Source organism: Schistocerca nitens, chromosome 1 (genome assembly GCF_023898315.1).
Source record: "Schistocerca nitens isolate TAMUIC-IGC-003100 chromosome 1, iqSchNite1.1, whole genome shotgun sequence".
Taxonomy (NCBI): Eukaryota; Metazoa; Arthropoda; class Insecta; order Orthoptera; family Acrididae; genus Schistocerca; species Schistocerca nitens.
Genome location: NC_064614.1, coordinates 981994217 through 981998257, shown reverse-complemented (window position 1 = coordinate 981998257; position 4041 = coordinate 981994217). Strand labels below are relative to the sequence as shown.

The following is a 4041-nucleotide window of genomic DNA, read 5'->3' as shown; positions in this document are numbered from 1 at the left end:
CACTCCTGCAAATGGAAAAAAGAACACATTGACACCGGTGTGTCAGACCCACCATACTTGCTCCGGACACTGCAAGAGGGCTGTACAAGCAATGATCACACGCACGGCACAGCGGACACACCAGGAACCGCGGTGTTGGCCGTCGAATGGCGCTAGCTGCGCAGCATTTGTGCACCGCCGCCGTCAGTGTCAGCCAGTTTGCCGTGGCATACGGAGCTCCATCGCAGTCTTTAACACTGGTAGCATGCCGCGACAGCGTGGACGTGAACCGTATGTGCAGTTGATGGACTTTGAGCGAGGGCGTATAGTGGGCATGCGGGAGGCCGGGTGGACGTACCGCCGAATTGCTCAACACGTGGGGCGTGAGGTCTCCACAGTACATCGATGTTGTCGCCAGTGGTCGGCGGAAGGTGCACGTGCCCGTCGACCTGGGACCGGACCGCAGCGACGCACGGATGCACGCCAAGACCGTAGGATCCTACGCAGTGCCGTAGGGGACCGCACCGCCACTTCCCAGCAAATTAGGGACACTGTTGCTCCTGGGGTATCGGCGAGGACCATTCGCAACCGTCTCCATGAAGCTGGGCTACGGTCCCGCACACCGTTAGGCCGTCTTCCGCTCACGCCCCAACATCGTGCAGCCCGCCTCCAGTGGTGTCGCGACAGGCGTGAATGGAGGGACGAATGGAGACGTGTCGTCTTCAGCGATGAGAGTCGCTTCTGCCTTGGTGCCAATGATGGTCGTATGCGTGTTTGGCGCCGTGCAGGTGAGCGCCACAATCAGGACTGCATACGACCGAGGCACACAGGGCCAACACCCGGCATCATGGTGTGGGGAGCGATCTCCTACACTGGCCGTACACCACTGGTGATCGTCGAGGGGACACTGAATAGTGCACGGTACATCCAAACCGTCATCGAACCCATCGTTCTACCATTCCTAGACTGGCAAGGGAACTTGCTGTTCCAACAGGACAATGCACGTCCGCATGATCTGTCCCCCATTGAGCATGTTTGGGACTGGATGAAGCGTCGTCTCACGCGGTCTGCACGTCCAGCACGAACGTTTGTCCAACTGAGGCGCCAGGTGGAAATGGCATGGCAAGCCGTTCCACAGGACTACATCCAGCATCTCTACGATCGTCTCCATGGGAGAATAGCAGCCTGCATTGCTGCGAAAGGTGGATATACACTGTACTAGTGCCGACATTGTGCATGCTCTGTTGCCTGTGTCTATGTGCCTGTGGTTCTGTCAGTGTGATCATGTGATGTATCTGACCCCAGGAATGTGTCAATAAAGTTTCCCCTTCCTGGAACAATGAATTCACGGTGTTCTTATTTCAATTTCCAGGAGTGTACTAGGGTGTAACGGGAGTCGTCAGTTCAAGCGACCTTTTCCTATGGTTCGAGGATCCAATAATGATGTTCCTGTCCAAATCAATAATCTCTGTGCACTGTGACATTCGGTAAGTGGAAGTAAACTTGAGAGCTACTGGCTTCTGTGCCCCACTGCAAAGACTTAGTTCGCCGACCGCAGTGGCCGAGCGGTCCTAGGCGCTACAGTCTGGAACCGCGCGACCTTAAGGTCGCAGGTACGAATCCTGCCTCGGGCATGGATGTGTGTGATGTCCTTAGGTTAGTTAGGTTTAAGTAGTTCTAAGTTCTGGGGGCTGTTGACCTCAGAAGTTAAGTCACATGGTGCTCAGAACCGTTTGAACCAACTTAGTTCTGTCGGTATTATACTCACCGGTTAGGCTGTCTAACACTGAAATGACGGTTTGTATATCCGCGGTTATAATCAAACTACGGGCCTATGGAGTACCGTCTCATGTATGCGGCCGAATTAGTGATTTACAATCGGAAAATCCACAGCTCTTAAAATTTCATAAGAAGTCTGGTGAAATTCAAGTCATATTTGGGGTTATCCAAGGAAAGGTTATAGGCCTTATGCTGTTCTGAATTTATAGAAATCACATAATCTGAGCAGTCCTCTTAGACAGTTTGCAGGTGACGCCGTCTTTTATGGTCTAGTGGAGTTATCAGAAGATCGGAATGACTTATACAATCATTTAAACAAGATACTTGCATTATGCGAAATGTAACAATTGACCTTGAATAATAAAAAGTGTAATGTCCTCCACACAGATACTGGAAAGCATTCCGTTGAATTTCGGTTATACGAAAAAAAAAAACTGTCCTTTCAATTATATACCTTAGGTTTATAATTATGCACAACTGTAGCAGAAACCTTCTCACTGAAAGTATTGTGGGAAGGCGAGCTGTAGACTATATTTCATTGGTAAAACCGAAGATGAAACAAACTTTCTGAAAAGACTGCCTGGACAACATTTGTCTGTTTTCTTCAGGGGTACTGCTGCCCGGCATTGCATCTTTACCAACAGTATTGACGGAGGGCATCGAAAAAGTTCGGAGAAAGGTAGTCCGTTTTATATCATTAGGAAACGAGGAAAAATGTCATGGATATGATGTGCGAGTAGGGGTGACAATCAATAAAACAGACGTGTCTTACGCTGCGGCGATATCTTTCCAAGAAATTGTCGTCAACAACTTTCTCCTGGCAGAAGTAAAGCTGTGAGGACCGGGCGTGAGTCGTGCTTCGGTAGCTCAGTTGGTAGAGCACTTGCCCCCGAAAGGCAAAGGTCCCGAGTTCGAGTCTCGGTCGGGCACACAGTTTTAATCTGCCAGGAAGTTTCATATCAGCGCACACTCCGCTGCAGAGTGAAAATCTCATTCTGGGAACTTTCTCCTCCGCTTGCCAAAATATGACCACTGTGATATGATACAGACGCAAGACTTAAGTGTTGAAGTTTCCTCGGTAGTATTCCAGGGAGGTACAGTAGCCAAATACGAGATCTTAATTTCCGTCGGTGTACACAATGTTCAAATAACTAGCAGGAATGCAGCCGGGTGACGTCATCTACAGCCGCCGATATTTCGACAGGAACACACCCTGCCATTTTCAAGGCAGAAGTACAGTAAGTAAACGCTATGTAAGCGAATTGAAATCCTCGATTTTCACAGCAATTCCGGGAAGATAACACACACACCCATAAATGCTGTAAACGCATAGTTCCATCGTAAACCTAAGAAGACCGGTGTCAGAAGTTATCGATATTGAAGCTAATAACCAACGGGTGAGGCACCTTAAACTCTCCCTCCGTTTTTCGATAAGTGAGAGAGGAGGATTCCACGCAGAATATAAACGAAAACGACCATCTTTATTTATAAGGTTACTCGCTAATTTACGTTCAGCAGCTTCTTGAATTATACTATCCCAGTGGCTCGAAGTGCATAATAGAACCTCCGTGTTGTTATACTTCACGGGATGACAGTGCCTCGAGGTTACAATTACTCACTCGTTGCACTGTTGGTCGATAGCAACGCACGTCTGATCTGTCTTTCACCAATCTGTTGAAAGGTGACTTTGAGGTGGGCTAACTCAGCTGACAAACTCTCAGGGTCCGAGATGGTATGAACCCTGTACGATGTACCTCTTCACGTTGAGCCGAATGGTGATAACTGTCAGCTTGCGGATACAAATCAGTATAAATAGGTTTCCTATAAACAGCATATCCCAGCGTACACATAACCAATACACCAAGGTAGGGAAGGCAGCCATCCTTGTCCACCTCCATCTTGAAACAAATATTCGGGTGAATCGAATTCAGGTGTTTTAAAAAGTCGTTCAAATTCTCACTCTCATGAGGCCCAGGTTTTGAATTCACTTGCACGGCACTTGCTTGCTGCAGTTTTGCCTTGAAAATCGCCTGGTGCGCTCCTGTCGAAATATCGGGGGCTGTTGACACTCGGCTGCATGCCCTTACGTTATATGAACAGCAGACAAGTAGTTTTAAAGTTTTTCTATGCTCCTGCTGCCAAAGTGCAAATTGCAGCGTAATCACGTAGATGAACACTTTCACATCAAACGTATGGGGATACCTATCAGTGGGTACTAATATGGGATGTGTCCATCCTTCGCCTTTATGACAGGCTGAACTCAGCTGGGGACAGTTTCAACTA

General features: G+C 48.5%; 1 non-coding gene across 1 annotated transcript; it reads left to right on the top strand.

Annotated features, from left to right (window-relative positions):
* Nucleotides 1-2613: 2613 nt before the first annotated feature.
* Trnas-cga (transfer RNA serine (anticodon CGA)) lies at nt 2614-2688 on the top strand. The gene has a single exon. It is a non-coding gene; the product is annotated as a tRNA-Ser (tRNA).
* Nucleotides 2689-4041: the final 1353 nt, after the last annotated feature.